Source organism: Nycticebus coucang, chromosome 13 (assembly GCF_027406575.1).
Source record: "Nycticebus coucang isolate mNycCou1 chromosome 13, mNycCou1.pri, whole genome shotgun sequence".
NCBI classification, from domain to species: Eukaryota; Metazoa; Chordata; class Mammalia; order Primates; family Lorisidae; genus Nycticebus; species Nycticebus coucang.
In genome coordinates this window covers 40420723-40447778 of record NC_069792.1, presented here as the reverse complement: position 1 = coordinate 40447778, position 27056 = coordinate 40420723, and the positions used below count along the sequence as shown (strand labels likewise).

Here is a 27056-nt window from a genome sequence, read left to right as displayed (position 1 = left end):
GAGACCTCATCTCTACTAAAAATTTTTAAAAAAGAAAAACCAGCCAGTATTTTGGTGGGCACCTATAGTCCCAGGTTTGCAGGAGGTTGAGACAAGAAGATTGCTTGAGCCCAAGAGTTTGGAGATTGCTGTGAGCTATACGATTCCGTGGCACTCTACCAAGGGCAACAAACTGAGACTCTATCTCAAACACAACAACAACAACAACTATATATTTATATATCTACACACTTACATGCTTATATACGTTTAGATCTTTTGGCACTTTTTTTCTGAAATGGCTATCAGAACTGTTGTCATAGGTCATCTGACAATTAAGTTCAAGAACTCATCCTAAGTGCTTTGACGGGTAGACTAGGCACGAGTGTCAGTGTGTAGCTTCCCAAGGGGAGTACTTCAAAGGTGACCATGATAACACAGTAATGAAGGATGTAGCACTATTTCTAGCATAAGTTTGCAAACTTAATTGTCTGACTTTGTAGACTTTTACATTGTTCACTTTCTTTTATAATAATTATTTTAAAAAACCTGTCTTTTTTGGAGACAGAGTCTTACTACATTGCCCTTGGTAGAGTGTCATGGTGTAACAGTTCACAGCCACCTCAAATTCTTGGGCGTAAGTGATTCTTTTGCTTCAGCCTCCCAAGGATCTGGGCCAACAGGTACCCGCCACAACACAGGACTATTTTTTTGTTGTAGTTGTCATTGTTGTTTAGCTGGTCTGGGCCGGGTTTGAACCCATCAGCCTCAGAGTATGTGGCTGGTGCCGTAACCACTGTGCTACGAGCGCCGAGCCAAATTTTTATTTTTTTAATTTACTTTTATTTTTATTTATTTTTTTGAGACAGAGTCTCGCTTTCTTGCTCCTGGTAGAGAACTGTGGCATCATAGCTCACAGCAACCTCAAACTCTTGGGCACAAGCGATTCTCTTGCCTTAGCCTCCCAACTAGCTGGGACTATAGGTGCCTGCCACAACGCCCAGCTATTTCTTTACTTTTGTTCAGATGGGGGTCTCCTTCTTGGTCAGCCTGGTCTTGAACTCCGTGAGCTCAAGCAATCCACCTGCTTCGGCCTCCCCGAGTTCTGAGATTACAGGCGTGAGCCACGGTGCCCAGCCTTTAAAACATTTTAAAGGAACAAAAATAGATGAGTCTATTAATGTTTTTAGAAGTACACAGAATAAGAAATTTAAGAATTTTTTTCTAGGCTCAAATACAAAATACCTGGAATATAGGGCAATGCCTGTAGCTCAAAAGAGCAGGGCGCTGGCCCCATATTCCGGAGGTAGCGGGTTCAAACCCAGCCCCGACCAAAAACTGCAAAAAAAAAAAGAAACCTGGAATATAAACAGTCACGTTTATTTAAAAAACCCAGCATTTGCATTTGAAATCAGTGCAATTTTTTCAGACACATTTCATACAAGGATCCAATAAAAATCTATTTAGTGAGAAAAATTATTGGAAGTTAAAATGATACAACCATATATGTGTAATGACAAAAGGAATTATTAAGTCACCTTACGTTCTTTGGAACAAGGTAAATTATAAACCAGCAAACCAGCAATCAAGCAAACAGAAACAAGTGAAATAGATAAATAAATGCAGTGCATCGATTAAAAGTCAATATTGGCTTTAAAAATCTTGAATACTTACAAATATTTTAATGCAGATGCTGACAGTTTTGATCCATATACAGAATCTGTTCTAATTCTTCGACTTGCTAGATAATAGCCATCAATCATTCTTTCTGCTTCTGAGCTGAATTCCACATTCAAATTCTTTGCAAAATCCAGTCGCTAAATTAAAAGTGTAAAACATCCAAGAGACTAAGGATTTATTATAGAATCGATATGACAAAAATCAAAAGTATACTGGCATTTTATTTTTGAAAGTTTTCAGATTTTATTTACATTCAATTGAGTAAATACCTGGGGCCATCCCAAAGTCACCAAGTACTTTAAATCATAGTCTCATACTTGTAAAGAATATAAAAGTTTACCCGGAATAACCTCTTCCTTCTCAGTGCAGAAATGTTCTTTGCCATGTATTTGAATGACTTAGCAATGTCTTTGCCTCCAGTGGGAGAAAGACTCACCTCTCTCAGAAGCTTTCCCTTTCGAACAGCTTTAATTCTTGAAAGGTTTATTTCCTTATAACTTTCTCTCCTTGGCCCTGGAGCTACTTGCCCTCCTTACTTCCTTTCCTTCCTTTTACAGAACACGTACCTGAATATTTGGAAAGATGGCAGGTATTGTGTTCAGTGCTATGAAGATGGGCCTTGGAGATTTAGTAAGATTTGAGTAGAAAATAATTGTCTTTTTTTTTTTTTTATAGAGACAGAGTCTCACTTTATGGCCCTTGGTAGAGTGCCGTGGCATCACACAGCTCACAGCAACCTCCAACTCCTGGGCTTAAGCGATTCTCTTGCCTCAGCCTCCCGAGAAGCTGGGACTACAGGCGCCTGCCACAACGCCTGGCTATTTTTTTTTTTTTTTGGTTGCAATTCAGCTGGGGCCGGTTTGAACCCACTGACCTCGGTATATGGGGCCGGCGCCTTACCGACTGAGCCACAGGCACCGCCCTAGAAAAGAATTTTCTAACACAATAATTATTGCTGTTTTCTCTGAGTTTTATATATTTTTTTTCTGAGTTAGTGATTCCCAGTTCCTTAAATCCTTACTCTGTGACATATTTTCTGGACATTTTTTAAATTATCCTAGTTATTTTCTACTTTTTAAACTAATAGAACCAAGGAAAATATTAACTATAATAATAATGACTTTTAAAAAAAGTGTATAGAGGGCGGCTCCTGTGGCTCAGTGAGCTGGGTGCCGGCCCCATATACCAAGGGTGGCGGGTTCAAACCCGGACCCGGTCAAACTGCAACCAAATAATAGCCAGGCGTTGTGGAGGGCGCCTGTAGTCCCACCTACTCGGGAGGCTGAGGCAGAAGAATTGCCTAAGCCCAGGAGTTGGAGGTTGCTGTGAGCTGTGTGAGGCCACAGCACTGTACTCAGGGCAATAAAGTGAGATTCTGTGTCTACAAAAAAAAAAAAGTGTATAGATATGTGCCAGATAGGATATGTCCTGGATCGAATATGTCCTGGCTTTTTTGTTCTCTTTATATTCTACACTTCTTTCTAGGCCATCAGAACTGGGTAATACTATTAATACTATCAGTAGCCCTCTCTAAGTTTTAACCTCTGGTAGCAAGATGATGGGAATGTTGTCAGGTTTCCAGCTGTCAGCTTCTCAGAACAGCCTACGTCTGACTGAGGTGGAATAAAGAAGGTATCCTTGAGCCCACAGGTATAGAAGGCTAGTACACTTCACACTAAACTATCTCAGTCTGCCTTCTGGAGAGTCCAGACCGTAACAAATGCCATCCACTCTGATTTGTGTGATGCACAGATTTACCTTCCAGATAAACCGTTTTCACTACTTCACTTGCCTAGTGAAGTCTGCAGCTGCTCTCTAGAGTATGACAAGTCAACTATAAATCGTTTTGCTTCAAGGATTATCATAAATTTGCCAAAGTTGACTCTCTAATACAACTTTTGTTCCAGTTGAGCTGGTCTTCTCATAGTTTTCCATGTATACTAATTTCTACTTTTATGTCTTTGCTCTTACTGTTAATTCTGCTCAGAACACCCATCCTTCCTGCCATCAAAATTTTACCTTTTCTTAAAGCACAAAGTCCCACCTCTTCCATGAAGTCTTCCCAAAGTTTACATTCTACCTTCATATCTTCCTTTCAGTACTACTCAGATTAACACTTTAATTGCTCCTTAAAAGTTTCATGTATCTTTTTAAAATTTCAATAAAATGATCCTACATTTAAAGAAGAAAGTTTACATTTCTATAAGAAGAGAAGAGAACAGAAATAGTCTCATATATGTTAATTATTCAGTAAATACCTGACTAGTTAATAAATCCATGGGTTTTTTGTTTCTTTGTTTTTTAGGAAAAAACAGGCAAAAATTTCTCTGGGTAATTAGTTATTTACATAATAAATTATTTATTTATAATTAGTACCCTAATTTCTAGAGACTGCTTTTTTCTTACACACTAAAAAGCAAACACAAAACTAAAACCTTATTATACTGTATACTATTCTTTTTCTATTCTAATCTATATGAATAAACAATACTCATACTTCATTTTTTAAGTTCACCCACCTTTCAACCTTTTTACTCAAACAATATGCTTATCAAGAAGGTGGGTATGAAAACAACTTTTTAATGATCCATGGACTTCCACTTTCCAATATCCTCTGGCTTTTATCTATCATACCCAGATAGTCTACTCTACTATGGACAGATTTCTCAATATTAAAAGGGTTTCAGTTATAAATAATTGAGCACCTTTAATGGCTATCAGAATTATTATTAAATTTATTTTTATTTAATTATTTATTTTCTTGTTTATTTTAAAAAAAATTTTTTTTTAGTTAGAACTCTGAAGGTATTCATATAAGGGAAATTCTTTTGAACAGGCTAGAAAATGTAAATAACTATATACTTATAAAGTCTATCAGAATTTTCCATAGACATATTCTATTTTGTTTTTTTCATTGAGATTCTTTAAGCTATGGTGATTTGAACAGTGAATAAACTCAGCATTTTACCAGTCGTGTATTTAATCATAACCCTAAATAATTTCTGAACAATGTCCTTAAAATGTTTAAAAGCTGAAAGCAAGTTGGAATAAAAGAACCCTAATAAAGAAAATCAAATGCTTAACAGGACTTTTATTTAAACTGAGAAATATTAGCATTGGCATTCTCAGTAACCTTTACCTTTTGAAAATCTTCAGCTGTGAACTGTTTAGAAGCAACATAAAGCAGTCTTTCAGGATCAATGGCTTTCTTGAAAGTATGTGGCACAACAGGAAGAAGTGGGTGGCAAGGAGATGATTCATTGCAGTTCATCAATAATCCAAATGCCTCCACAAGGTTAGCTGGAATCAAACTACGATCCTACATCAAACGAAAAGATAAGAAGAAAACATTCAACTTTGGCACTTTCACAACTTGGAAATAATTAGAAATTAATCATCATATATAACTTAATATAATAATTATTATTATTAATTATTGTGTTTAATTAATGATAATTTAAAGCAATTTACCTATAGTCTGGGAACTTTGTGGTGACTGGCTTTTTAAAAACCTTCATTGAGTATTTTCTTACACATCATTCATTAAAGACTCTATTTATTCAAGTAGTAATTTCTGTTGAGCAGATACCTGATCTACATAACTAAAAAACATTATAATTTTTATACAATTGAGTCACCATTTAGTTATTTGCCCAATAAAGTATAGAAATGGGTTGATAACAAGAACACTAAGAAGACGTATTAAAATGTGTGACAAAATACCCTGGAAAACATTCTAATAATAAAACATACATATACCCTACCATCTGACCAATTAGAGTGTTGGTTTTCTGTGCATTTCTCCTTGAAGATGAATCCATATCAACAAAAGACCAAAAACTGCACTGAACTGGAAAAGTCACTTGTTGATCAGTATCACCCCCAAACTTCTTTCCTGGGTTGTAAACCGTAATGCTTCTGCTTTCCAGAACTAGGTCAGAAGACATTATCCATTTGTTATTTAAGTTTTTGGTCTATATGTCTACAAATCAATAATAGACATTATTATGCAGAATAATACTGTACAAACTTTGGGTAGGAAAGACACAAGTGAATTTGATTGTTTTGCAAGATCCTGCTAAGTTAGTGCATCTGTCATAAAGAAGAACAAAGCAAGAAAAAATTTGAATGTTTACATGTCCCATGACTTGATGTGAACCAGCAGTCCAAAGCCTGTAGTTGGAATTGTAGTCAGGCGTCTGGGTGGAACAGGCAGAGGGCTAGGCAGACAGAGGTCTGTGAGATTGGTCATATAGTGCAGGCATACAATAGAGGCTACACTTAAATAATGTTCTTGTATGTGGAAAATAAATGATAAAAGTAAGCCATCCACGTGGGAGTGAAAGAGGAAGATAGCCAGAATATGAACTACAATTACTAGAGGGAAATAGATCTCCAATTCAAAATGTTCAAAACCAAATTCCTTGTCCCCACCTTTCTAATGGCTCTGTGTTCACTATTCACAATGGTGGTGTCCTCATCCATCTGCTCAAAACCCAAACAAAAAATATGGAACCATCCTATCTTCACCCTTTCATCTTTCTTTCACCCCTTATTCACCCCTTAATGGATTTAGCACCATTCCTAGGATTCTCCCTCTCAAATAGTTCTCAAATTAATTTTTTCTTCATTCATGATAATAGAGTCTTTTGTGTGTGTTTATCTTTCCCTTGGGTCATAGGGTAAATGTATATTTAACTTTTATTGGAAATGCCAGAGCAATTTGCAAATGGTTGTAGCATTTTTTTCTCCCACCAAATACACATGTATGAAAATTCCAGAGAATCCACATCTTGACAACATTTTTTGTTGTCAGTGTTTTAATTTTTGCCATTCTAATAGAAAAGGCCAGTTACATAATTTGTGGAGTCCCATGTAAAAGGAAAATTTGTCCTCTTATTCAAAAGGTGGGAAAAATACTGCTCTTACAAGTAGTACCACAAAAAGACTTTTCCTTTAAAAATATTTTATTACTGGGAGGCGCCTGTGGCTCAGTCGTTAAGGCGCCGGTCCCATATACCGAGGGTGGCGGGTTCATGCCCGGCCCGGCTGAACTGCAACCAAAAAATAGCCTGGCGTTGCGGCGGGCGCCTGTAGTCCCAGCTACTCGGGAGGCTGAGGCAGGAGAATCGCTTAAGCCCAGGAGTTGGAGGTTGCTGTGAGCTGTGTGATGCTACGGCACTCTACCGAGGGCCATAAAGTGAGACTCTGTCTCTACAAAAATATATATATATATTTATTTTATTACTTATAAAATGTAATATAGGTGATGTGGACAAACTGGACTCCTCATGCATTACTGATGGGAATATGAAATGGTGCAGCCACTGGGGAAAACAGTATGGGGATTTCTCAGAAAACTAAACACAGAATTACCACATGATGTAGTAATTCTACTTGTAGGGATATACCCAAAAAAGTTGAATGCAGTGACTCAAGAAGATTCTTATGGGCGGTGCCTGTGGCTCCGAGTAGGGCACCAGCCCCATAAAAAAAATACATTTTTTTTTTTTTGTAGAGGCAGAGTCTCACTTTACTGCCCTCGGTAGAGTGCCGTGGCGTCACACGGCTCACAGCAATCTCCAGCTCTTGGGCTTACGTGATTCTCTTGCCTCAGCCTCCGGAGCAGCTGGGACTGCAGGCACCCGCCACAACGCCCAGCTATTTTTTGGTTGCAGTTTGGCCGGGGCTGGGTTTGAACCCACCACCCTCGGCATATGGGGCCAGCGCCTACTCGCTGAGCCACAGGCACCGCCCAAAAAAAGAAGATCTTATATAGCAGTGTTCATGACAGCATTATTCACGATAACCGAAAGGTAGATAAAACCCAAGTGCCCATCAACAGATGAGTAGATTTTTTCAAACTAGTGCATATACAGTAGAATGTTGTTCAACTATAACAACAAATGAAATTCTTTTAATAGGCAAATTCAGAGACAGAAAATAGAAGATGTTATCAGAAACTACGGGGAGGAATGAATAGGAAGTTATTATTTAAAGGGTACAGAGTTTCTGTTTGGGGATGATGAAACAATTCTAGAAATGGACAATAGTGATGGTTACACAACATTAGGAGTGTACTTAACCCCACTGGATTGTACACTTAAAAATGGTTAAAATGGTAAATTTTACCTTATGTATATTTTATCAAAAGGGAAAAGGGATAAAGTACTGATACATGCTATAACATGGATGAAACCTGAAAAGATTACACTAAGTGAAAGAAGCCAATGACAGACCACATTTTCTTTGATACCATTTATAGTCACCCCTCTGTATTTAAGGATTCTGCATCTGAGGATTTACCCAACTGAGGATGAAAAATATTTCAATAGACCAGAATCAGTGGGTGTAATTAAAAAGAGAGAGAGAAAGAAAAAGAAAACTAGTCAAAAAAATAACAATAAAAATAATAAATAGAATGATTGAAAGTATACAGGAGGATGTATGTAGGTTATATGCAAATACTATGCCATTTTATAGAAGCGACTTGAGCATTTTCAGATTTTGGTATCCACAGGGGCCTTGGAAACACATGCCAAATAAAAATCAGATTTGTTGTGTCCTACATGCAGGGAGTGTGCCATTCATCTATCTATGCATTGTACCCATTGGGTGGGAAGCTAGTGAACCCCCTCCCCTTCTCTCCTTTCTTGGGTTTGAGATTTTCACTCGTGTGTCTGTGAGAGTCCAGCAAAAATCAAAGCAAGTACACAAGTGTACTTGTGTGTATGTGTAACATATGTGTAACCCAACAGTGTGTAAAGGTTCCCCTTTCTCCACATCCTCACCATCATTCATTATTGCCTATCTCTTTGTAAAAAGCCATTTTAACTGATGTGAGATGATATCTCACTTTAGTTTTGATTTGCATTTCTCTGATTACTAATGATACTGAGCATTTTTCACTGGTTATTTGTATGTCTTCTTCTGAGAAATATCAATTCAGATCCTTTGTTCATTTTCAAATTGGATTATTTGATTTTTCCCAATTGAATTATTGGCGTTCTTTATATATTTAGCTATTAATCCCTTGTCAGATGTGTAGTTTGCAAAATATTTTCTCCCATTCTGTGGGTTGTCACTGTGTGGAAGCTTTTTTTTTTTTAATTATTTGGGATTCATTGAGGATACAAAGAGTTAGGTTACACTGATTGCATTTGTTAGATAGAGTCCCTCTTATAAATGTGTCCCACCCCCAAAAGTGTGTGGAAGCTTATAAGCTTAATGTGATCCCATTTGTCCAATCTTGTTTTGGTTGCCTGTGTTTTAAGGGTATATTACTCAAGAAGTCCTTGCCCAGACCAACTTCCTGAAACCTTTCCCTAATGTTTTTATTTAGTAGTTTCATAGTTTCAGGTCCTTGCTTTAGGTCTTTAATACATTTTGATCTGATTTTTGTATATAAGACATAAGGATGTAAATTTCATTCTTCTGCATATGGATATCCCAGTTTTCCCAGCAACATTCACTAAGAGACTGTCTTTTCCCCAATGCATGCTCTTGGCAACTTTGTTGAAGATAAGTTCATTACAGATGTGTGGCTTTATTTCTGAGTTCTCTATATGTCTATTTTTATGACAGTATCATGCAATTTGGGTTTAAATAGCTCTGTAGTATAATTTGAAGTCAGGTAATGTGCTTCTTCCAGTATTTACTTCTTGATAGGCACACATTTTCACTAAAACTCTCTCCCTATAGCTTTCTGATGAGTAAGGAAAGACTGAAAAGAAAAAAGAAATATGGGGTGGTCCTATTTTCCCCTTCCCTCCTGTGTCATCATTTTCACTATAATTAATAGGCACAGAGAGGTAACCAAGTAAGAAAGACTACGATAGGGTTTCTTGGTCATTCGTGCTTATTAAAAATGCCATAGCCTATAGCCGGGCGTTGTGGCGGGCGCCTGTAGTCCCAGCTGCTCGGGAGGCTGAGGCAAGAGAATCGCGTAAGCCCAGGAGTTAGAGGTTGCTGTGAGCCGTGTGACGCCATGGCACTCTACCCGAGGGTGGTACAGTGACACTCTGTCTCTACAAAAAAAAAAAAAAAAATGCCATAGCCTTCTTTCCTTTTTAGAAGTAAGTCTGGTTCAAACAGAAGGCTTGGGGAGCTTGGGGCAATTAGCACTCCCTCATACTCAGCTGAAGAGGTGTTAATATGGAATATGAGCACTGAATTGCAGTGTACTCATGACACATAAGAGTCCAGCAACAATCAAAGCAAGTACATAATAAGTGTGGTAGAGGCTGGGCGTGGTGGCTCACACCTGTAATCCTAGCATTCTGGGATGCCGAGGTGGGTAAATTGCTTCGGCTCACAAGTTTAAGGCCAGCCTGAGGAAGAACAAGACCCCATATTTAAAGATAGCTAGTTGTTGTGGTGGGCACTATAGTCCCACCTACTTGGGAAGCTGAGGCAAGAGAATTGTTTAAGTCCAAGAGTTTGAAGTTGCTGTGAGTTATGACACCATGGCACTCTATTGAGAGCGATAAAGTGAAACTCTGTCTCAAAGAAAAAAAAAGTGTATGTATCTCCAAATAAAAAAAAAACCAAAGTATGTTAGAGACGCAGCATAGGTGATTACAAATGGTGTATGAGAAAGGGCAACAACGAACAGCAGATACACACATGTATGTGTCTCCTCTACTCCATGGTCTCACTGGATTTCCTTATAAAACACAAGTTAAAAGATAAAATTATTGAAAATTTGAGTTAAACAAGACTGATACAAATATGTTTTAAAAAAAATATTGCCCTTTACACCACTTTATGACCACGTGTACCCATTGTTTAGCTCCCACTTATGGATTAGAATCTGTGTGGATGTGGAAAGAAACAGGGAGTGTAGGAGGCTACAGCTGGAGTACAGAAGAAACAGTCGTCGCTAAATGACTTGAGTTGGAAAATCTGCACATGTTGGAAAAACTGGAGCTTGCAGGAAAATCAAAATGTACTAATTTAAGACTTAGCTAGTTCTTAAAAAAAAAAAAATTAGTTCTTCAGAGTGAAGCACCTGGAAGGATTTGTGAATACTGCCGTAAGAGTGAAGTGGAGTTTGAATAAGGCTCCTCAAAACCCCTACACGTAACAAACCATTGCATTTGACCCCTGTGACTTTCCAAAAATAAGGACTTTTCTGCATTTCCCTTTGCCCTCAGTAAACACTATAGCTGGTAATGGTTCTGTGGCTGGCCCTGTAAAAATGTACTGTGGGTACATGACCACAGAGTGAGTTGTAGGACGTAGCAACCAGAGGACTGGTTATCTCAAGATAATTGCTATTGCCCACAACATTCCTCTGTCGCCATGCACACTGAAGAATGTTGGGAACCCAAACAATTCCTTTAAGTAGAAAGTAAAGCAAAAAGCAACCAAATGGCTTAAAATGCCATCAGTAGTTTTTTCTTTTATTTTCCCTTTCCCTTTTTTTTCCATGCATGGCATAAAAGCATTGTGAGCATGGAGATCTACCTTGTCTTGCCAGCACACAAGACTGCTTTGTATGTTAAGTTCCTCCTAAATAAATCTTGACTACCTACCAAAAAAACACTAGAGGATGGTGATAGCAGAGTTTTGACCAAAATGCCAAGGTCCTGTGGCAGGAGCAGGGCCTCTGGGCAACTGCACTTGTTCCACACTGATGACGCTGGCTCTGCTAGTATTTGATATTGGTATCTCATTGTGGTTTTTATTTTCATTTCTCTGATAACTACTGATGTTCAATACCCTTTCATATGCTTTTTGGTCATCTTGTCTATATTCCTGTGAGAAATCATTACTCAAGTCTGTTGTCAATTATTTTTTTTTATATTATTGACTTATAGTAATTGTTTTTATCTTCTGGCAAATACATTATATGTATATTATATTATATGTATATGTATATTATAATATATAATATATATAATACATATATGTATATTATAATATAGTATATGCATATGTACATTATATGTATATGCAATTATTTTCTTTTTGTTTGGCTATTTACTTTTTAAATGCGGCCTTTTAATAAAAACAACTTTTTAGTTTTATGAAGTTCAGTCTATCAATTCTTTTATTTAGTGCTATCTGAATTCTGCCTGAGAAATCATTGCCTACCTTAATGTCATGAAGATATTTACATTTTCCTCTAGAAGCTTTGTATTTTTAGTTTCTATATTTAGGTTAATGATCCATCTCAAATTAATTATTGTGTATACTTGGGAGATATGGGCTAAGATTAATTTTTTCCATATCGGTACCCAGATGTTCCACTGTTACTGAAAACTTTGTTTCCCACTGACTGGCTTTAGGGCTATGGTCAAAATTCAATTGCCCTAATCGAATGAGCCTATTTCTGCCGTCTCCTGCAGGGTGAAACAATATGCTGTGTACTTTGAACACTCTCATATAGTCGTGCTGACATGTCAAGAAGGCCAGGCCCTTATTGCTCTTCTCCCAGTCCATGGCTGTTCACATTCTTGTTAGCTATAACCGGCCCAGCCAGTGTTACCCTAATACCAAAAGAAGACAAAGATATTATTAGAAAAGAAAACTACATTTGATCCTGCAATCTCATTACTAGGCATCCACCCAGAAGAAAAAAAAATAATTTTCTCGTAAGGATATTTGCACTAGATTGTTTATCGTAGATCAATTTATAATCACCAAACTGTGGAAACAACCTAAATGCCCACCAATCCAGGAATGGATTAACAAGCTGGGGTATATGTATACCATGGAATACTATTCAGCCATTAAAAAAGATGGAGACTTTACATCTTTTGTATTATCCTGAATGGAGTGAAATACATTCTTCTTAGTAAAACATCACAAGAATGGAGAAGCAAGAATCCAATAGACTCAATTCTAATATGAACCCAGTAGACATCTAATACATGCCCACATAAGAGAAAAACTCAAATCAATTCAAGGTGGGGAGTGTTGGAACAAGGAAGTGGGGACAGGGGAGGATGGAGGGTGATGGGTGGGCTCCCACTTAATGGACACAGTGTTAGGGTGTATGGCACATCTCTTTGGGGCAGGACACAACTGTAAGGGGGACTTTACCTAACACACGCAAACACTGTAACCTAATTCTTTATATCCTCAATTAACCTGAAAAAAAAAAAAACTGTCAGGGCAGCACCTGTGGCTCAAAGGAGTAAGGCGCCGACCCCATATGCCGGAGGGGGCAGGTTCAAACCCAGCCCCAGCCAAAAATTTACAAAAAAAACTGTCCCCCCAATTCTCAGAGAGACAGACTTGAGAGAATTTGCTAGTCTTTATTAGTGCTTTGCAAAATAAACCCTTTCTTTGCTGTAAAAAGAAAACTATAGAGCAGATTTGCTCTTGAACATTAATGGAAAATCCTTGACAAAGTAGTAGCAAATCAAATTCAACAATGTATAAAGAGAATTATATACCACAACCAAGTGGTATTTATTCTAGGTATGCAAGATTGGTTCAATATTCAAAAATTAAGTAATGTGGGCAGTGCCCGTGGCTCAAGGAGTAGGGTGCCGGCCCCATGTACCGGCGGTGTGGGGTTCAAGCCTGGCCCCGGCCACGACTGCAAAGAAAAAAAAAAAATTAAGTAATGTAATCTATCACACTAACAGCCTAAAGGAAAAATAAATCATATTAAAATGATCATATTAATAGATTCAGAAAAGAATTTGACAAAATCCAATACCCATTCATGATTAAAACTCTCGGCAACTTAGGAATAGAGGAGAACTTCAATGTGATAAAGAAAATTTATGGAAAATGTACAGCTAACATCATATTTAATGATGAGAATTTTAGGCTTTCCTGCTAAGATCAGGAACAAGGCAAGAATTCCCCTCTCACACTACTTTTCGACATTGTACTGAAGGTCCTAATGCAATAAGACAAGAAGAGGAAATAAATCTGGCCCAATATAAACTCACGTGTTAGCACAACACCAAAGGCTAGCACAGGACATTTGCACATTTGATTCCCCTTTTTTTTTTTTTTTTTTATAGAGACAAATTCCCCTGTTTTTATTTATAAACCTGAAATGAAAAATGGCATTTAATGTAACTTCTGAATTCCTAAAACATATGCAATTCTATCTTCACTGTTAAATAACTCCTTGACTGATGAAGAGTATAGGTTAAATAAGTAAAAATTAATCTGAAGAAAAGTTTACTTGATTAAAGCTGTCCAAGTTTATCTTTTTTGTGTGAAGCCACATCCCCTATAAAGCAGGTACCACCTTTGGCTAGCAAAGCACTGCCAGCTTGAATGCTAACTGCTCCAGTTCCATACTTATTCCTGGATAGAGTGGGCAAAATTTCAGTAGAGACTAGATGACATATACCATGGGGAACAAGGCTTATGCTAAAATTCAAAAGCCTAAGGGGGAAAAAAAATAAAATTTTTATTACTTTTATTTGATTTTTAGAAGTCAGAATGTGTTAACAGATACACAATTAAATTTACTTTCATTCCATGTTTATTGAATACCTGTGCTATACCAGCTACTTGCTAGAGATAAAAACATACATGAGATTTGGTCCTTAACTTAGAAAGCCTAAAAAGAAAGACATAAAAAACTAAAACATAAAGCGGTAAGTACTAAAATAATATCTTCAAAACAATCAGAAGGGAGTATTATTTCTTGCTAGAAGGGTGCCACAGAAAGTTACACAGAGATGACATTTGAACTGAACCTTCTTCTTTTTATAGATTGCTTTCTTTTGCTTATTTAGATTTTTTTGCATTAAGCTTGCCAATGTCCCATCTGCCTCTATATCATGGCAACTCTTTTTTGTTGTTTTTTTTTTTGAGACATCTCACTTTGTAGATCTTTGTAGAGTGCGCTGGGATCACAGCTCACAGCAATCATCTCAGATTCTTGGGCTCAAGCCACTTTCTTGCATCACCCTCAGGAGTAGCTGGGACTACAGGCGCCCACCACAACGCCCAGCTATCTGGCTCAGGTTGGTCCCAAACATGTGAGCTCAGGTGAGGAACTTTTTTCTTTCTTTTTTTTTTTTTTTTGAGACAGAGTCTCAAGCTGTTGCCCTTGGTAGAGTACCGTGGTGTCACAGATCACAGCAACCTCAAACTCTTGGGCTTAAGTGATTCTCTTGCCTCAGCCTCCCAAGTAGCTGGGATTACAGACGCCCACCACAATGCTTGGCTACTTTTTGTTGCAGTTGTCATTGTTGTTTTAGCTGGCCCCGTTGGGGTTCAAACCCACCAGCCTTGGTATATGTGGCTGGCGCCCAACCCACTCAACTACAGGCACCGCCTCAGGTGGGGAACTTTTAAAACTACTGATGCAAGGTCACAGAATACAAAGTCAAAATATAAAAATTAGTTGTATTTCTATATATTTATAGCAAACTATTGAAAATGAATTTAATAAAATAATTCGATGCTATTTTAGTAGCATCAAAAACATCAAATATTTAGGAATCCATTTAACAAAACATACATGATGTTTATAAAACATTCCTGAAAGAAATTAAAGAAGATGTAAATAAAAGGAGAGATAGACAACATTAATGGATTGGAGGATTCAATATTGTTAAGATGTGCATGCTCCTCAAAAGGTACGGAAAGAACTCGAAGAAACACTTCATAAAAGATGATGTATGAATAGCCACAATAAGCACATGAAAAAGAGCTCAAATCAGTAGTCATCAGAGATGTGCAAATGAGAATCATGAGATGCCATTTCATAGTCACTAGAATGTCTAAAATGAAAAAGATTGACAAAACAAATTTTGATAAGATTGGGAACAAGTAGAACTCTCATATTGTTGGCTGGAATGTACAACCACCTTGGAAAACTAGCAATTTCTTGTAAAGTTAAATACTGTACTACAGGTTCATCTATTTTATGAAACAGCAATCCCACTCCCAGGTATTACCCAAGATAATGAAAATAATATTTCCATAAAAAGACTTGTACAAGAATGTTTACAGTAGCTTTATAATAGTCAAAACATGCAAAACTCAACATCCACCACTAGGAGACTGGAAAAACAACTGTGGTATATTCATATAAGAGAATACTACTCATCAAAAAAAATGATGAAGTACTGACGCATAAAACTGAACCAATCTCAAAAACTTTTTGTTAAACAAGAGAGACTAGACCCCAAGGAGGATGCACTGTGTGATTCCATTTTATGAAATTTAACAATAGGAAAATTAATCTATGGTTACAGAAATCTCCTGTGGAGACAGGAACTGACTGGAAGAGGGAATGAGGGTAATTTCTTGGGTGATAAAAATGTTCTATAGCTCATTGTGGTAGCGAGTATAGGAGTCTATGTATTTGTTAAAATTCATCAATTGATTTTAATGGTAATAATAAGATATGATTATTATACTATAAACAAATTTTACTTCAAGACAAACAAAATTAAATCTGCCATATAGACCCAAATATCATAAGAAACGTCAAATGGTTAATGACAAACAGGAAAAGAGACAAAGGCCTTAATTTTCAACTGCCATCACAAATTAGTAAGAAGTAGATAAACAACTTAGAAAAATAAACAATAAAAAAAAGAAAAATAAACAATGGTCAAAATTAGGAGGTTTATAAAAAATAATACAATTGTTTAGTAAGATTTAAATGATGCTGAAAGTTATTTCCAGTTGAAATAAGAAATGCATTTAAGAAATGCAAATAAAAATAAAATACTATTTTCTACCTCTCAGATTATAAAATTTAAAAGTTTGGAAATAGCCAGACATGGTGAGTATGTCAGGGAACTAAATACTTTCGTGAGTAGAAAACAAAGTGGTGAAATATATGGAATTTTGGACCATTACAAGTGGCAATTTAATTTTAGCAAAATATTATTTGTATAATTAATATGATGGTGATTTGCATTTTTCTATTTTAAATTCACTTTATAAATTTATTTTTTGCTTTAGAATTACATACAAAATATTTTAAAAGGAGCTTATTCTAAATTTTGTGAACATTCATGTCACTTTTTAAGAAAAGGGTACTTGCTAATGGGGAGCCACAAAACTCTGAGTAGAGGCCTATTCCAAAGTTAGGAATGAGGTATCACCAAAACAGTCATTTTGGCACTGTTGGGTACAGTGAATCAATATTATTGAATGGAATCTTGGAGAAAAATTTAAAAATGGCTTCTTGGCTCCTTGCGGGGAAGATTACTAAAAAATGAAAACAAAGCACAAAGGTAGAGCCAGGGAATGGGGGAAAAGGAAGGCTGGGAAGGATGCATTTGCTACATATCCACAAAGGAATGAGTGAGGGAAAAGGTTCAAACTTCGAGTGGTTACACTCTCAAAATATTAAAAGCAAATATCTCATTTATCTACTTACGTTTCAAAACTTTATTACTTTATTGATAAAAAGTGACTAGAATAATTATATATACTAGTTCAGATAAATCCTAAATATTCCTCTTATAATAATGCTTATTGAAAACATTTATACAAACCTGTGGCCAATTAACATTTTAAAAAATTCATGTCAACTGGGCACCTGTAGCTCACTTAAAGTGCTGGTCCTGTGTACCATGGGTAGGGGGTTTGAACCCTAGGTCTGCCTAGGTCTGCTTAATAAAAAAAAAAAAAAGAAAAATGTTCATGTCACATATTTACCTGTCTACTAGTAGAGTATCACTTGTTATAATTAAAATATCCAGGCAATCTTCCAGTTCCTTTTTAGGGTCACTTGTCTGTACAAGACTCATCAACAAACAGAGTTTGAGCCAATTGTAAGTCCCAGGAGGAACAATCTGTGATGCAAAGATATTGGCAAGTATTGCTGTAAACTTCCAGGATGAACTGGAAGTCAAGGAAAGGAGACGCTTGAAGTCGTCACTAATTCCTGAAGGAACTGAAAATAAATATTAACACATACGTTAGAAAGGGATTTAAAACGAAAACACATTACAGACACTTGATTCCATTTATCTAAAATATCAAATTATAGTTTTAAAGACATATTCAAATTCTTACAATGATATTAAATTATGATTGGAGGCACACTGGTCTATCATTTCTACCCCAGGAAGTATGATAAAGGGAAGAGATCACCCTGTGTGTTCAAACAGATTGACTGGGGCCTGCAGACAAATTCTTCATTCTTTTTTTTCAAAGATTGATGTGAGCAGAATCAGATCATGGAACTCTTGCTTACTGTGTTTGCATATCTATGTTTGAAAGGGTATCACTTTCTTTCTTTCTTTCCTTTTTTTGAGAGAGAGTCTAACTCTGTTGCCCCAGGCTAGAGTGCCATGGCATCAGCCTTGTTCACAGCAACCTCAAACTCCTGGGTTCAAGTGATCCTCCTACCTCAGCTTCCTGAGTAGCTGAGACTACAAGCACCCACCCCAATTTTTCTATCTTTAGTGGAGACAGGGTCTCACTCTTGCTCAGACAGGTCTAAACTCATTCCTGAGTGCTAGGATTACACGTGTGAACCACTGCACCTGGTGAAATAGTATCACTTTCAATGAGGGACAATAAGCAGAATGAGGAATATTTGAATGTTGCTGTTAAAAGGAAAGATTTATATTCTACTACTTTGAAAGCACTATACTGTACTATATTGCAACATTCTAGATCTTCTCCATCCCCTAGATCTCTCCAATTCCTGAATGACTGGTTTATCAAATTGATCAATTTGGGGAAAAAATGCAGTGCATGTATATCCCAGTCTCCTTCCTCTTGGCTGATGTCATAGAGCAATGATCTTCTATACTCACCCATCCCCAAGGACTAAGTGAGGCCTTTTACCCCAGCTCTTGACACATTTGGGTGGGTAAATTTGCCTAATTCTGGATGTCAGCGTAAGAAAGCACACTTTTTCGCCTATATGTAAGGAGGATTGCTCAAGCCAGGGAGTTAGAGGCTGCGTTGAGCTATGATGGCACCACTGCACTCTAGCCTGGGAAACATGTTCTACTACCAAAATCAATAAATCTTAAGAAACTCAACAGCAGAAAATATTAAAAAGATCACTAAACTAGCCCATCAGTGCTTTCTTTTAATAAACTTTTCTTTTCAAGATAAGTAGAAATATTTAGAATCCACTTACATTTAAATTCAAGTTGGGCCTCTATTATTGCAGATGGCTATCTATTCATTCCAAAAATTCTAGCTCTACCCAAGATTTAACCCGACTTTTCTACATTTAGATATTTGTGAACCAAGTTAAAAGAATAGGTCTGCTCTCCACTTTTGTTTATTTAATATGCTAAAATCTGCTGGAGCTGTTAAAAGAAATTATCAGTAATAAAGGTAATATTTTGGCCCTCATCTGCTTCTGCTTTTATCTTTTCTCTTATTTATTTATTTGTTGGTTTATTTATTTAATTTATTTAGTCTATTTTTTTGAGATAGGGTTTCAAACTACTCTGTTTCCCAGGCTAGAGTGCAGTGGTGTCATCATAGCTCAATGCAGCCTCTAACTCCTGGGCTTGAGCAATCCTCCTGCCTCAGTCTCCTGAATAGCTGAGACAGACACACACCACCACCTCGATTTATTTTTCTATTTTTTTGTAGAGATGAAGGCTCACTCTGCTCTGACTGGTCTTAAATGCCTATCCTCAAACAACCCTCCCACATCAGCCTCCCAGAGTATTAGGATTACAAGCATGAGCTGTGCATTTGGCCTATCTTATTTAAAAATATTTTTTTAGAGACAAGGGGCTCTCTATGTTGCCCAGTCTGGTCTAAAACTCCTGGTCTCCCACCTCAACCTCCTGGGAGCTGGGACTACAGATGTGAGCCACTGTAACTAGCTCTTGTCTTATTTCTTGATTGGTTCAGCACTCACTTGAGGAAAATTATGCTATTTTATAGTTCTCTTTTTCAGATCAAAACTGTTATTTAGAACTGCCTTACTAGAAAATAAAGAATGGTATAGTAACCTCTAAGTCTTGGCATCCTGAAGCATTTTTCTCATTGCTAATTATGACAAAAGAATCAAAATAGGGCAGCGTCTGTGGCTCAAAGGGGTAGGGCGCTGGTCCCATATGCCAGAGGTGGCAGGTTCAAACCCAGCCCTGGCCAAAAAAAAAAAAAAAATCAAAATAAAACTTAGCTCGGCTTGGCGCCTGTGGCTCAAGGGGCTAAGGTGCCAGCCACATACACCTGAGCTGGCAGGTTTGAATCCAGCCCAGGCCCGCCAAACAGCAATGATGGCTTCAACCATAAAAAATAGCCAGGCGATGTGGCGGGCGCCTGTAGTCCCAGCTACTTGGGAGGCAGAGGCAAGAGACTCACTTGAACCCAGGAGTTGGAGGTTGCTATGAGCTGTGATGCCACAGCACTCTACCCAGGGCAACAGCTTGAGGCTCTGTCTCAAAAAATAAAATAAAATAAAATAAAATAAAATAAAATAAAATAAAACAAAACTTAGCGCAAAGAAAGGAGTCTTGTCTGTTAGGAGGCTTCCACAACATTGTCTTGTTTTATTTCTTTCATAGCATTTATTATTTGAAATTGTCTTATTGATTAGTTTACAAGTTTATTATCTGTCTTTCATACAATTTAAGAGGAGGAACCTTGACTGTCTTGTTTATAACTTATAACAAATTACATATGTATATATGCTTATAACTTATAATAAGTTATAACATGTTTATAACTTATAGTAAGTTATACCTTGTTTATAACTTCTATTCTTATATAGAAGAATGCACACAGGCAAACAATATTTATTTGCTGAACAGATTTAAATTTAAATATTTGTTAATATATGGTGCTTATATTTTCCTTACCTTTTGAATACAAAAAGTTATATTATTTGCTTCTATACAGACAGTAGTTTGTGCAGTTTCTACACATGTAGGAATTCCAATAATTTTATATTCATTTCCTATATTCATTTTATTCACTGATTCATCTAAAATTATTAAACAGAAGAATATATATATTCATTAAATGAACTTGTACATGATCATATGGCTTAAAGATCCAGAACTAGTAATAATTCAGGAGTTGAGTGTTTACTTTTATTTAGTATAATATCCATATACAGTGACATTATTAATGTAAGTTGATACAATTTTATTGCTGATAAATTTTGATTTTTATATGCAATGATGAATTAACTTCAAGAAGCATGTGACACAGCAACTAGATACTCTTCTATAATATAGTCAAAAGAAAAAATCATTCTATATAAGATGAAACATCTTTGCATTAAATAACAAAGAATGTTAATAAAAGTGACCTTATGAGTAATAATTTTATTTGGGAAGACAATTTTACCGTCTTCAATACATATAAGTTACTTGTACATATATTGTCTGTCTACAAAACATCTGAGTACTTGTACATACATTATCTAATTGTAAACTGTAAGATAGGTAGATATTCTTACCTCAACATTATATTTGAAGAAACAGAGAGCATTAAGTGACTCGCTGAAGGCTAAATTACTAGTAAATGGCAAAACTGAAATTCACATCTAGGGTCTGTCTATTTACAAAGTCTACCCTCTGGCATTATACTAGGTTCCTCTCTTGTATCTACAAACTGGGCAAGGCTTTTCATGAGTTCCAAGTTTATTTTAAAATATCATTCCAAACATTCTGATCCTCCACACTTAGAAGTTGACTAATGGTAAAGCTGTAAAAGACAAGTTCACAAGGGGTGGCCTGGATTAACTTGTTTCTTTCTGTGAAGATTAAACAATGATCTCCATTTTCTTCCTTTTCTCTCTAGCTCCAGAGAACTGAGCAATAACTCCAATATTTATTGAAGACACACACAGAATAATGAGAGATCATTGCCTTAAAATTACTGTAACCCTAGGACTTACTTAGCATAGTGCTATGGACAGGTGCTAGTACATGCGTATCATTTTAAGTGAGTGTTGTATAACTAATTAAATAATTGATACATTACTTAAATACGAATATTTTTTAAGACACACAAGAATAAGAAGATGTGGTTCTTAAGCTATAGAAGTACTATTTATAATATATGAGTATAAACAAGTCAATTACATAATTTATAGCAATTTATTTTGACTTCAAACAGAATTTACTTACCTCTTAGGAAAATTGTAAGAGACTGGAATCTAAATGGCTGGTTGTTAGAATATCCTCGATAAGCCTGAAGTGCCTTTGTGGTAATTATTTCAACTATCTGTTTATCTTAAGGAAAAGTGAAAAAATAATGACATATTAGAATATACATTCAATGTAATTTTCACATTGAAATATCTATTTTAAAAATTGATATTTCTTACAAATTGTAATTATGAAATGTAAATGCATTTTACCACCAACTACTCTAAATTTTCTGTCTTCTTGAAGTGAAGATGCACAGAGATTACACAAAAGTCATTTCTTACTGTTGCAGATTCTGTAGCACCAGGCACATGCACTCTTATATACTGAAATCCTGAAAGAAAACAATGAAAAGCTTATTTCATTGTTTATTATTATTAAACAACAATAATTGTTATTATAAATTATTATTTCATAATTTATTTTCAGATTTAGCTATTTTCAATCCATTAAAAATTATATTTATTCATGGCCTGGCAAGTGGCCCATGCCTGAATTCCTAGCACTCTGGGAGAGTGAGGTGGGAGGATCCCTTGAGCTCAGAAGTTCAAGACCAGCCAGAGCAAAAGTGAGACTCCATCTCTACCAAAAATAAAAAAATTGATCCAGGTGCTGTGGTGGGCACCAGTAGTCCCAGTTACTCAGAAGGCTGAGATAGGAAGATCAGATTACTTGAATCCAGGAATTTGAGGTTGCTGTGAAGTTGCCTGATGCCACAGCACTCTAGCCCAGGAGACAGAGTGAGACTCTCTAAAAAAAAAAAAAACGAAGGAAGGAAGGACCTCTGTAATCCTAGCACTCTGGGAAGCCCAGGTGGGTGAATTGCTTGAGCTCAGAAGTTTGAGACTAGCCTGAGCAACAGAAAAACCCCATCTCTACTAAAAATAGAAAAACTAGCCATTGTGGGGGTTGCCTATAGTTCTAGCTACTGGGGAGGCTGAGACAAGAGTATTTCTTGAGCCCAAGAATGTTAAGTTTCTGTGAGCTCTGACATCACAGCACTCAATCCCAGGGTGACAGAGTGACACTCTTTCTCCAAAAAAAAGAAAAATAACAAATACTTCAGCAACACAGGTGCATTTCTTAAGTTGGGAACAGGGGAGAAAAGGAGAAAGAATGTTTTTTAAAGATTACTAAAGCAGGCTCGGCGCCTATAGCTCAGTGGCTAGGGCGCCAGCCACATACACCAGGAGCTGGCGGGTTCGAATCCAGCCAGGCCTGCCAAACAACAACCAACAAAAAAAAAAAATAGCCAGCCATTGTGGCAGATGCCTGGTAGTCCCAGCTACTTGGGAGGCTAAGGCAAAAGAATCACTTAAGCCCCAAAATTGGAGATTACCATGAGCTGTGATGCTACAGCACTCTACCTCGAGTGACAGCTTGAGACTCTGTCTCAAGAAAAAAAAAGATTAGTAAAGCAAAAGTATACACATTAGGAGATATCAAATTTTATTCCACTCTTTCTACTTTATGTTTTCTAACTAACTATAAACATAATTTGGGGTTAAACAATAAATTGCTTGATGTTTAGATTTTCCATTTTAATGTTTACCTTTTGAAAGGGGGCATGCTTCATCTGTACAAAGGAACCTTGCACCTTGTGTATACTTAGTTACAGTCATCATTGCAATCACAATTCCTTGTAGCATATAAAATCTCTGAGATGTATAATCAAGTGGAAAGTCACTAAGATCAAGAGCATAACTTGGCAGAGCAGGTAAATGTATTAACTTCAGCACAATATTAATCTAATAGGAATATAAAATTGTATTAAAAATTGCAGATCCAATTTTACTTGCATTACAATATAGTAAGTATACTGCTAAGTAAATTAACTAAATGATTTGTTAATGTTAGCAACAAACGTTTAAGCATAAGAGAAAAGAGGTTCTAGTATAAAATCAAAGAAGTGAAAATCTTATAATCTAGTGTTTTTAATTGAAAATATCGGTATGAACTCATCTTTCCAAAAATGTACACATTTCCTTGCTATATCCACTGAAAAGACTTGAAAAAACAATGTTAACCCAAGAGCAAAGAACTCCTAGTACCCAGAATGTGATCTGTAAATACCATTTCTCACTAAAAGGAACCAGAGCTCCGTGGAGAAATGGCTGATTCAGGTCTGGGACAGAAAATATACCATATGGACTGGGGCATCTTCTTGTGACAGAAATCAAGGGATCCATCAAAAGCAAATGGCATATGTCAAAAGTATATAGGTGCAATTTTGAAGAGCATCAAAAGGAATAACAGATTCATTAAAATATCAGCTATATTAAAAAGTCCATGAGTTCTTCATATTTTAAAAAAGAAAAAACAAAAAGCAAAAAACCTTGGAGTTTCATCATCGGAAGCTGCTAGATTTCAACTTGTTACTTTCTGAAAATGTATAAAGGTAAAGAATCACACATTTATCCTGTCTTTCCAGTAAAAATTGTATTTCAAAGTAAGCAAATAGTTGATGAGGAAAAATTTCTTCGATGGAGTAATTTTAGCTAATAAATTCAGAAAAAATGCTAAAATTGAAAAAAATGCAATTTGACAACTCCTAATTCAGTCAAAGATTCTAAGCGGCGCCTGTGGCTCAGTGAGTAGGGCGCCGGCCCCCTATGCCGAGGGTGGCGGGTTCAAACCCAGCCCCGGCCAAACTGCAACAACAACAACAACAAAAATAGCCGGGCGTTGTGGCGGGCGCCTGTAGTCCCAGCTGCTCGGGAGGCTGAGGCAAGAGAATCGCGTAAGCCCAAGTGTTAGAGGGTGCTGTGAGCCATGCGGCACTCTACCCGAGGGCGGTACAGTGAGACTCTGTCTCTACAAAAAAAAAAAAAAAGTGAAAGATTCTAGGCAATGAACATCAATGGCTGCTAAAACCATTAAGTAAAAGTTGATGAGAAACCATATAATGGAGAGATCAGAATGATATCACATGAACCCACTGATCAACTGTGATACTTAAAAGTAGAATAACAGATATTATATTCCCCTGATATAGTGCAATATAGAATACATTATATCAACAATGGTGTATTCTTGTCAAAATGAGTTGACTCTGAATCAAAAAATCCTTTAGAGCCAACTTCTATTTCAGAAATATGAGGTACAGGAGAATAAGATAACTAGCACCACAAAGAAGCAATTAGACAACTTCAGGTCATATAACAAGGGACAATTAACTAGTTTCTTCAAAAAGTCATTGGTATAAAAAGGGTGGGGGGGGGAATAGTTCTAGACTGAAAGAGACTTACTGAGATGTAAGAATCAATTATAATGCGTGAACCTCGTTTTGGTCCTGATTTGAGCCAACTAATTGTAAGACATTCTTGAGAAAAAAAGCAAATTTTAATATGAAATGGATATTAGATGATATCAAGGAATTACTGTTACTTTTGTAAGAGAGTGATGATGGCATTGTAGTTACATAGGAAAAATGTTCATAGTTTTCAGAGGTTGATACTAAAGTATGTAGGGATAAAATAATAGAACATCTAGGATTCGCTTTAAAATATTTCAGGAAAAAACTGATGATACAGGTATGGCAAAATATTGTAACACTAAATCTGAGAGATTCAGTATATTATTCTCTTTGCTTCGGGTATGTTTGAAATGTTTTATTATAAAAGTGCTTAATGTTATAAGTAACAATATAGGGAATAAAAATGCATGTGTAAGATAGTTCATTGAACTTTGAAAAAATATAGTGTACCTTTTTTTTTTTTTTTTTGTAGAGACAGAGTCTCACTTTATGGCCCTCAGTAGAGTGCCCTGGCCTCACACAGCTCACAGCAACCTCCAACTCCTGGGCTTAGGTGATTCTCTTGCCTCAGCCTCCCGAGTAGCTGGGACTACAGGCGCCCGCCACAAACCCCGGCTATTTTTTTGGTTGCAGTTTGTCCGGGGCCGGGCTTGAACCCACCACCGTTGGTATATGGGGCCAGTGCCCTACCGACTGAGCCACAGGCGTCGCCCTAGATACCTTTTAATAAACAAAAAGAATTTTTTTTTTTTTTTTAATTTGGCCAGGGCTGGGTTTGAACCCGCCACCTCCGGCATGTGGGACCGGCGCCCTACCCGCTGAGCCACAGGCGCCGCCCGGAATTTTTTTTTTTTTCAACAGTCTCAAGCTGTTGCCCTGGATAGAGTGCAATGGCATCATAGCTCACAGCAACCTCCAACTTTTGGGTTCAAGTGATCCTCTTTCCTCAGTTAAAATAAATGAATACAGAAATATTTATTTAGAAGTCATCGTAAAAGTTTGTATCTGAGTTTCCTTTGCTAAATTTCACTAAAACTTACTTGAGTTTCTGTTTGTAATTGTCCAATTAATGAGAGAGTCTTAACAGCAATAAAACAGACCTATGATTTCAAACAAACAAACAAAAAAGTTATCAAAAATTCCATGTGGTATAAAATTATTTCTTTCTTTAACTTACTGATTGAAAAACTCGAGCAGCTTGTAAAGGCTGATGTAAAATGTGATTTCCAAGTTCGGCATCTAATTCAACATCAGAAGGATTTATTAAAATATTGAATCGATAGACAGCAGAACTTTGTTTAGAATCTGTGAAAACAGATAAAAGTCATAGTCAAGATAATTCTATGTTGGAATTTAGTTGATAGTTTCTAAAATAAACTCATGGCTCGGTGCCCACAGCTCAGTGGCTAGGGCGCTAGCTACATACAACCAAGGCTGGCAGGTTAGAACCTAGCCCCGCCTGCTAAACAATAATGACAACTACAAGAAAAAAATTGCCAGGTGTTATGGCAGGCGCCTGTGGTCCCAGCTACTTAGAAGGCTGAGGCAAGAGAATCACTTAAGTCCAAGAGTTTGAGGTTGCTGTGAGCCGTGACGCCATAGCACTCTACCGAGGGCGACATATGAGACTCTGTCTCAAAAAAACAAATAAATAAAATAAAATGAGGGCGGCGCCTGTGGCTCAGTGAGCAGGGAGCCGGCCCCATATACCGAGGGTGGCGGGTTCAAACCCAGCCACGGTCAAAGTGCAACAAAAAAATAGCCGGGCGTTGTGGCGGGTGCCTGTAGTCCCAGCTACTCGTGAGGCTGAGGCAGGAGAATCGCCTAAGCCCAGGAGCTGGAGGTTGCTGTGAGCTGTGTGACGCCACGGCACTCTACCGAGGGCAATAAAGTGAAACTCTGTCTCTACAAAAAAAAGGAAAATAAAAAAATAAAGTGAAATAAAATAGTCATCTTTGCCAAACATACCATTGTAGTACTTGCAATCATCTATAAACATTTGGAGGCCTGCACTTCTGTCAAGATAAATAAGGGCTGCCTCTTTCATTTTTAGATTTGACATTTTCTCCTAGTTAATGATTCTTCTGTATTACCAACTGATAAACCAC

General features: G+C 36.9%; 1 pseudogene; it reads right to left on the bottom strand.

Annotated features, from left to right (window-relative positions):
- Positions 1 to 1394: 1394 nt before the first annotated feature.
- Positions 1395 to 27010, bottom strand: LOC128563703 (minichromosome maintenance domain-containing protein 2-like; annotated as a pseudogene).
- Positions 27011 to 27056: the final 46 nt, after the last annotated feature.